The sequence below is a fragment of the Rhinolophus hipposideros genome, assembly GCF_964194185.1.
Source record: "Rhinolophus hipposideros genome assembly, chromosome: 22".
Lineage (NCBI taxonomy): Eukaryota > Metazoa > Chordata > Mammalia > Chiroptera > Rhinolophidae > Rhinolophus > Rhinolophus hipposideros.
In genome coordinates, this window is record NC_138068.1 from 26,275,038 (window position 1) to 26,284,355 (window position 9,318).

The 9,318-nt window shown below is 50.5% G+C and overlaps 1 protein-coding gene across 3 annotated transcripts in view; it reads right to left on the reverse strand.

The window, feature by feature from the left end:
- RASSF2 (Ras association domain family member 2) overlaps window positions 1-8,506 on the reverse strand; it is a 35,483-nt gene extending 26,977 nt beyond the window's left edge. The window contains exons 1-2 of one of the 3 annotated variants that reach the window (XM_081034654.1): window positions 8,438-8,506; window positions 8,162-8,193 (exon numbers count right to left, since the gene is read on the reverse strand). The gene's annotated coding sequence lies outside the window, so the exon portion shown is untranslated. Of the gene's footprint in view, window positions 1-7,190; window positions 7,530-8,161; window positions 8,282-8,437 lie in introns of those variants that run through there. The other 2 variants (XM_081034653.1, XM_081034655.1) reach the window with 2 other exon arrangements.
- Window positions 8,507-9,318: the final 812 nt, after the last annotated feature.

A 9,318-nucleotide genomic window follows, 5' to 3' on the forward strand; every position in this document is an offset into this window, starting at 1 on the left:
GGAGTTTTATGTCCTAACTGGGGAAGGGCAAATTAAGCTTTCCTCCAGCCCAGTAATTACTATCTGCCCATGTGCTGGGGGGTGGAGGGCAGGTACTCGCCATCTGTGGATTGGTGTCTCAGCTCTGCAGGGATGTGCTGACTTATCTGGGCAGGTGAGGAGGGGCCACCTCCACTTCCCCATTTCCTACAAGCACAGGTTTCTTTCTGGCCACACTTCCTGTTTACTGAGTGGTTTCTCTGAGACTCATCTCTGAGGTCACATCCCCTTCCTCAGGGAAGCCCAGCAGTTCTTCCTTTTTTGGTGCTATAGGCTGAGACTGACTTTGTGTGTAGAGATCTTGGGGTTTCCTCTCCTTGCTACCTGGGGCCAGGATTGGAAACGCAAGAGCCAGCATCGCTGGCCTCCTCTACCCCCAGAGTGAAGGTTCCTCGCATTCGAGGAGCAGTAAGGAGGGAAGAGTGAAGGAAGGGTCCCCGTGTGCTAAGCCCTCCTCCAGGGCAGCCATTGTGGGGCATCTTACATGCACCTCCTTTTAACCTCATTGACACCCTACAGCTACATGGGGAAATTCCCCCTCACACAGCAGCTCTCAAATCCATATTAGTACCAGGAGAAATGGCACATCTGGGGGTTTCCAGCGTATTTCCAGGAGGCTGAGGGGAAGTTTCCCACAAAACCACATTCACACCCTCCCATGTCTGCCCTGCACCCAGCTGACTAAACCTAACAGAATACCAGCACCACGAAAAGCAGAACTTCTCAAAATGTCCTTCAGAGACCATCTCTGTACAATCTTTACATTTCCCTAACTTTCTGGGAGTAAAAGAGCAGCCTCCTGCTGGGCAGACAGAAAACAGACAGAGCCAGGTAAAGAAAGTTCTGGAGAGCCCAGGGAGGACTGTGTCCCTCAGACCTACATCCTCTCACTAACTGGCTGGAGGCCCCCGAAGGCTCACTTAATGAGGAACTTAAAGCATTTTCCACAGAACTAGGCCTCCCAGAACAAAGCCACTTGGCCCACTCCTGTGACCCCTGAATGAGGCCACACAATCTGGTTTCCCCATTCTGGGTCCCCAAGCTTCCCAACCTCCTTTCACTTCAGACTCGACCTGAAGCATAACCATCACCTCCCACCCCACGGCACCATGTTCCTCATTACTCCATCACACTACACAACCCATTGTACACACAAGAGAGCAATCCTTATCCCAAATGTCCAAATGATCAACTCTAAGATCCTATGTGGAGCTTTAGGAAGAAGGCTACCACCCATCTCCCTGGAGTACTTGGGGCCTCATGGGTCCCACCAGCTGAGGTCCTCCCTGTACCTCAGTCAGGCTGACCCTGACTGTGGACAAAGCATTCAGCAGCCTTACCCACAGCCTTCATGTGGGTATTTAGCAGTTTGGAACACACAAAGAATGCTTGAAGTAGAAAGGCTGAGGCTATCATTGTCAGTCTTTAAGGAAGATGATCTCAATCACCGACTTCACCTCATTTAAACCTCACTCACTGCAGGGCAGTTGTGAAGTTCAAGGCAGAGTAAACTCTAAGCCACACCCTCTCAATCCCACCACCACACACAGAAAACCCTGGGTTGAAACAATTCGGCAGCAGTAGGCCTGGGGCTTGAGGCCCAGCTGCCAGCGACCAATAAGCCACAATTGAGGGCAGCTCTAGGCCAGCAGGGCTGCACTTGTTAACCCTTGACTGCCTGCCTTTGAGCCCCACTCCAGGTGACAGGGCAGGGGCAGGAAGTGTAGCCAAGGCCTTGTGGCACTGTCTGAAGTGAAACCAGCAGAGACCAAACACCACCACTCTCTCCCAGGCTTGTTTTCCTTCCCTTTTTATTATACAAGTAAAACATTTTTTTAATTTTAAAAGTATAGGTAAGCAAAAAAATTGTGGTCCACAAAAGGAACATAATTGAATGATTCCACCTCTGTGAGGTACCTAGAACAGGCAAATTCACAAAAAGAATAAGAATAGAGGTTAGCAGGGGCTGGAGTGAGGGGAATGGAGAGTTAGTGTTTAATGCGTACAGAGTTTTTGTTTGGGATGATAAAAAAGTTCTGGAAAATGGATAATGGTGATGGTCATACAACACTGTGAATGCACTTAACGACATGGCTATGGTCTGAGTTTTGAATGTGCTCCCAAAACTCATATGTTGAAGTCCTAAACCACAATGTGATGGTATGGTCCTCCCTCAGTGTCAGCAGAGGATCGGTTCTAAGACTCTTGTGGATACGAAAATCCTCAGATGCTCCAATCTCTACATAAAATGGCGTAGTATTTGCATATAACCTACACACATTCTCCCATATCTTTAAGTCATCTCTAGATTACTTATAATATCTAATACAACATAAATGCAATGTAAATAGTTGTTATACTGTATTGTTTAGGGAGTAATGACAAGAAAAAAGTGTGCACGTTCAGGACAGATGCAGCCATCCTAGGTCTAACTACATAGTACATGTCAGCAACAATGGAACTCCCCCCCCAATACTTTCCATCCACAGTTGTTGAATCAGCAGATGTGGAACCCACAGATACAAGGGCCCAAATATGCTAGGAGGGGGAAATTTGGGAGGTGATAAGTCATAAGGGTGGAGCCCTTATGAATGGGATTAGTGCCCTTATAAAAGAGACACCACAGAGCCCCTTAGCCTCTTCCACTAGGTGAGGATGTAATAAAAATCCTGGCGATCTGGAAGATGTCCTTCATTTGACCCTGCTGACACCCTGATCTCAGACCTCCAGCCTGCAGAATTGTGAAAAATTCATTTCTGTTGTTTATAAGTCACTCAGTCTATGGTATTTTGTTATAGCAGCCTCAACAGACTAAAGAGCCACTGAATAATATACTTTAAAATGGTTAAAAGAGTAAAATTTATGTTATGTATATTTTACCATCATTAAAAATAAAAAATATTTAATATGAAAAAAAGGTTAAGATCAAAATCTCCCCAAATTCCATCACTCAGAGATAATCACTATTAACATTTCGTCATATATCCTTCCATAAGCAAATATAAATCGATGATATATTTTCTAAATATAGCACATTATTTGGTAACCTACTCTTTAGAAAGATATATATTTTTCCACGTTAATAGATATACATTTCTGTCCTATATTTTTTGTAGCCATGTGGTATTCCAATGTATATAATATACCATATAATATACCAAGTGGGTTTACTATCATTAGACATTTAGTCTCCCTTTTTTTGTTGTGGTGGCGGTTATTATTATAAATAATGCTGCAAAGGATATCCGCATGCACACATTTTTCTGCACTTGTCCAATTGCATTCTTCGCATAAGAATTCCTACGGGTAGAGTTGCTGAGTCAGGGACTCCCTTAAGGGTTTTGTCAACAGAGCGTTCTGAGTATAACCACATTAGGGATGTTGAATTCCGTCATATAAAAGTCTTTTTATCTATGTGGACTTCCCTTGGATTCCACTTGGCTGTCTGTGGCATTGCGTAGTGGTTCAGGAACATAGGGACTGTTCCATAAGAAACCATCCCCTCCTAGGCTTCCTCTGGGGACACACCATGTCTGTGTCATGAAGTGAAACTGGTACACAAGGAAGGCAGAATTTTACTGGGTTAATGTCTCCTGAATTCCCATGTGCCAGCATATACAGTACATGGGAATAGCAAAGACAATAGCAAAACTCTAGGATGGCCCAGTGCTGGGTGCCCCGTGGTGAGCAACATACTCATAAGTGTGAACACATGAAAGGTTTTCTTTTGTTAAAAGTTGTTGCTCTTGTGTGGACAGAAGTAGAATGCAATGGACTCTTCCTAAAGAGAACAAAGGCTAGAAGAGTCTTGTGGAATCCTCTAACCCCTTGCCCTGGAGATAGGGAAACTGAGGCCCCAAAAGACTCAGCATAAACATTTCAGTCATCTTTACATGAACCTCAGAAGTGTCTCACACACCGTGAATCAGCCAGTTCAGAGTTGAATATACACCCATTTTGATCCCTAGGACAATTCTTATCCTCCTCTCCCTAAGGACAAAATTGGAAATCAAAATCATTAAGGTCACATCTCGGCTCAGACACGGTCCCCAGGGCTGACCGAGTACATCTGTCCCAACTCAGTGTTGAGCGATGCCATGTTAGTGGCTTTCCATCTGCCATGGTGAGTGTCTTTACACCGCAAGAACCACCAAACACCACAAAACAGGGTTTTGTCCCCTCCCTGCAGAGCCGGTTGTCAAACATTTATCAGGACATCACTGGTCACAGTCTAGGTGTGAAAACTGTGCACAGATGACCTCACTATCCTCACCTAATCTAAGGACAGAGCTATAATTCTCCATGGTCCATCATAATACTCACTTCCAAATCCAGCTCAGCCCCTTTTATAGTCATCAACGAGCCAGCAAATGTTTGCCTGAATGCTGGCTGTTTACCAGGCCCCTGGATGAGCACATAATCCCATATCCCTGTGAGACAGTTATGATTTCCATTTCACAGTTGGGGAAACGGAGACTCAGAGACTTCAAATGACTTTGAAACTAAGGACTAAAGCCTATCTTAGGTTGGTGTCCCCCAGAAGTTGACCCTAAGATAAGAGTTCAAGTCCCAGTGGAAGGGAATGGGAAAGTGAACATGGAAGGGAAGGCAGCCAATGAAAGGAGCCAGTTACTACTGTGAGCAACTGGGATTCGCTCCTGCTAGGCAACTCACAGATAGCACAGAATATGCCCCAAAGCTACCCCAACAGAGGTGCAGGAGCTGGTGTGCTTATGAACCTTCTCCCAGCAGTCAGTGATTGAAGCCAAAAGAACATGGGAAGGATGCTGGCATTGCCCGATTCCACGCAGCTAGAAAATGGTAGAATGCAATTCAATACTGTTTTCATCACTTTTAAAGAAACGAGCAGTTCATCAAACAAACACTTAACCGAGTGCCAACTATGGATAAAGTGTCATGCTGGTGGTGAAATAAACCTACTTTGCCAAATCACTTTGGGTTGACATGTCCAAAGAAAGTACAAGGTATCATTTTGCCAATTTTTATCAACACAAGTAATAGAAAAAGCCCTTCTAAGTCCCTTTCTTCATCCCATGGGAATTAGCCAAATGATGTTCCCTGCCCCCTACTCCTGTGAGAGCCTGCCCTCTCTGGTCCAGCTGCAGCTGCCTTGGGCAGGAGTCCTCCAGCCTCAAGCTGTCATTCCAAGCAACTGCATCAACCTGTGATTACAGGCTTCAGAGTCTGCCATCACAGGGAAGACCAAAAATGACCCCTTGATCACCCAGCCAGCCGAGCCTGAAAGCTGTCCATGTTTGCTGTGCCCTGCTTTCCCTGTGCCTCCTGCTCTGTCCCTTCCCCCTTGATGTCCTCCTTGGGAACCTACCAGTAGGCCAAATAAATGAAACCACAATCACAGGCCTGTGGGAGTTTACCCCACCTTGAAGATTTATTTAAAATTCTTCTGGAAAGGCAAGGAGGTGTTTAAATAGGGTGGTGTGTCATTGGGATAAATCACTCGACCACACTGTGAAGAGTGGTGGGAGGGGATCCCTGCCCTGGTTTTATAAACCCAGCTGGAACAGTTTGCAGCAACTATCACTTGAAGACAGACTAGATGTCTTGTTCTATTCCAAGTGCATGGCGGAGACCTTCCCAGTTTCTCACTCTCGGGGAGAGGAGGAGACGTGAGGAAGTCCCAGGACTGCTCTTGGACCACCCAGTGAGTATTCCAACCTCTCCATGGGATTCTCTGGCAATCTGGTCCCACCTCTACACCCCAACTCCCAGTGAGCACACTTCCTGCCAAAATATCCTAGTGAGGACTGAAAGCAATAATCAGGCCAATGTCTTCTTGTCTTTTGTGCCAGGACCCCTTTCTGGAAAGCTCTGCAGTCCAGCCCTTGGCACTCCAGCAGAGATGCCAGGATGTGCGGTCCTGGGCATCTCTCCAGCCAAGCCTCTTGGCCATTCCTAAGCAGTTTGCACACAGAAGGCAGACACAAAGCTTGGCTCTGGGACACCAGGAAATCAAAGCAAAACCAGCAGATGACTGAAGGGTCCCAGGTAGGCAAAGGGATCCAAGAGTGAAGAGGACTGAGGAATTGAAAATAAAGTGTAAGGTTGTCTACCACTCCCAACCGACTCCTAAAATAACACAAACTGAAGACACAGCCTGAACCCCCCCAAACAGATGCCATACAGAAATGCAGAGAGGTGGGCTCTGGAGCCCCAGTGGCAGAGTGAGGTACTGCACATGTCTTGCCTACTCAGCCAGGTGCAAAAGGCACACCCCCATCTTCCCCTGGAGGAGGACATGACTAGAAACCTCAGAGCACCTGGCCTCCTTTCAGCCAGGCTCCCCAAAGGTGCCCCTCATCATTCGAACAGATTTCGCCAGCATAAAAATGAGAGTAGGGGAGTACGGGATACATATAGGTTGCACTCCGAAGGTTATCCAGTGTCCCCAGTACTCCACCATTGCCCCCCATCCCTGAAGGAGGAGAGGGACTCACCTCACTCCCCAACACAGGGAATCCTGAACTGTACCAGCCCAGACTCCCAGGTGCCCAGAGAGGCAGGCTGCACACTATGCCACCATCTCCTCCCAGGGGAAGAACTACCCTCTTTCCAAAACTACTCCACCTCTCTGAGCTCAGCCAGCATTTGAGGCCTTCGCTTATCCCGCAGGGGCCCTCTGGACTGCTGCAGCTTCCAGACATCAGCAGACCTTTCCAGAGGAGAAAGCACAGCTGGTGCCCAGATTCATGGCCCTCGTCCAGGGTCTTTGATCCCAAATGGGCACCTCCCAAGTCAACTCTACACTTAGTCCCTGGGACACTGCACTGGGACACACGCTAAAAATAATGAACTCTCCTTCAACAATCCAGTATATCTTAGTCATGAGGAGTTTGTTTTATTCTTCAGACCACCTGCTGAAAAAGTTCCCAGTAAGTAAATGTGGTTGATAAGTAATTAATTCCAGCCTCAGATTCTTCATTCAGATTCTCTGGAAAGACGGCCTCTGGCTCTAGCTCACAGGCAGCTGTTTAAAAGAATCATTGTTTCTAATTCTTTCCTCCCATTGTACCAAGATCAATGGTGGCAGGAACCCAGTCCCATTCCAGGACAAATTATTATTTGTCAGCTCATTGGTTCAAACATTCATTCATCACATGTAAGGTACTTACTATAAACCTGTTGGGCTCTAGACACCGCTCTGTGCTCTGGCAGAATACGTTCTAGGGATGCGAATTCCTGGTATAAAGTGCATGGTAGCGTTGAGAAGCCTCGTGCTTAGCTCCTCCTGTCACGGAGGCGCAGGGTTGCTGTGAACAACCCCGGGCCCACAGAGCGCCCATGGGTAAGACGCTACCGCGGAACCCTCAGACTCACTGTCAGGCCACTGCGCCTCTCTGCTGTCCCCAGGGCTCTCCCGGGTTTGGAGCTGAATGCAAAGCAGGCGCCCCCAATACAGAAGCGGCCGGGGTCCGCCCCAGGCACCTGCCTCTCTAGGGCGCAGAGGACGCAAAGGCGAGGGCCCCAACGACCTCAGGCACCAGCTCCGGAGGTGGGCGGAGAGACTGAAAACGGGAAGTGCCCAGAGGAACAGGGGGGCCGGCGCACCCTGCCACCTTCTGAATGAATGCAGAAGGAGCTCGCGAGGGGGTCTGGAACCCGCTTCTGGGGAACCGTCCGCTGGGCAAGGAAGAAGGGGACCGCACTGGGGTCGGGCACTCCCCAGGGCTGTCGCGGCCTGCTACCCCTGCACCTGCCGCCCGGCCCCACCTCTCCAGGGAGTCCCGGGGACCCCGGGGATGGAGCGGGAGTGAAGGAAATGATCCCAGGGGTCGGATCGGGAGGACGAGCTTGGAGCCACAACTTTCTCCCGCAGGAAGGGGGGCGGGCTGGGGCTCCGTGCCTACGCGGCCCCTGTGGAGGCCGTACCCTCGGGACCCCCAAGGCTGGGGGACCTCGAAGGAGACCAGGGGTAAGCGAGAACTGAGGGCCTGCCCTAGACCAGGCAGGGGACTCTGCGGGAAAACTTTCGGCCAGGCGGGAGGGGGGTCAGAGGAGAGAGGACTGCCCGGTACCCCGCACCTTGCGTCCCGCACCCCGCGCCTGCAGCCTCGCGCCCCACGCCCAGCACCCCGAGTCTTGCCTGTATGCCAAGCCGGCTGCATCTAGCACGCGCTGCGGAGACGGTGGAATTGGAAAGTGAGGTGCCACGACCGGCGGATTGCTCCAGCACGCTGGTGGGTCAGCGGTCGGCGGGTCGGGCTCAAATCCAGCGGGGCTGGGCAGGCGGCGGCCTCGCGATTGGGGATCGGGCGCCCCGCCCTTCTCCCTCCCCCTCCGCCCCCTCCCTCCCCCCTCGCCCCCTCCCTCCTCCTCCGCCCCTTCGCGCCCTCTTGCCCGCCCCAATGTCTTTATCTACCCTTATCCAGTCTGATCGTCCTCCCTCCCCTCTTTCTCGAGCTCTTCGTCTCTCCCCACACCCCTCTTCCCTCGCCTTTCTTCCTCCCCTCCTCTCCCGCCCTCCCTCCCCCCGGGGGGGGCGGAGCTTCTCCCCTCCCTCCCAGACAATGCTGTGGATGTGCGTCCCATCCTTCCCCTCCTTGAGACGGGGCTCGGGCTGAAAGCTCCTCTTCCGGGCTGGGAGTGGGGATGGGGGGTAAGAGTGCGAGGGTGGGGAGGATGAGCTGGTTCCCCTCTCCCCATTCTGTCTGCCATCACCAAGAGGGATGGGGTCTTGGCCCGAGCCCCTCGGCTCGCACCGCGCTGTGACAGCCACTCCCTGGGAACTGTAACGCTGCCCCGCGGAGCCCACCTCGAGCGATCCAGATTTCCCAGGCGGAGGATGTAGGATTTTTTCCCCCCCTAACATCAGGCTTATTCCAAAAAGGGTTTGAGTTGAGCAGGGGAGGCGAAGCCAAGCCCCTTCGACTTCGCGGGCTGGCAGACGTGACAGTAATGTGAAGGAGGCCAAGCGTCTTTGTCCACCTCTCACCTCCCCCTCTGATGCAGCGTGGACCTTCAGGGGCTCTCTGTGCACAAGAAGCCCTAAGGCACCCCAGCTGCGGGGGTCCACTCATCTGTTCCCTCCCTCTTATCAGAATTCTCTCCCCACATACAAACTCCAGCTCTGCAGAGTCAGTCATCATGCTAAAAAAGAGGGGACCTGACCGTTAATGGGTAGCCAACCCCTAGGATACAGCAGGATCAGCTCGTTCCTGGAAGCCAAACATTCTTTACTAAATTCATTGTTTGGATCTTGGAATGTGTCTCCCTTAGAAACAATGTTATAAATGATGATCT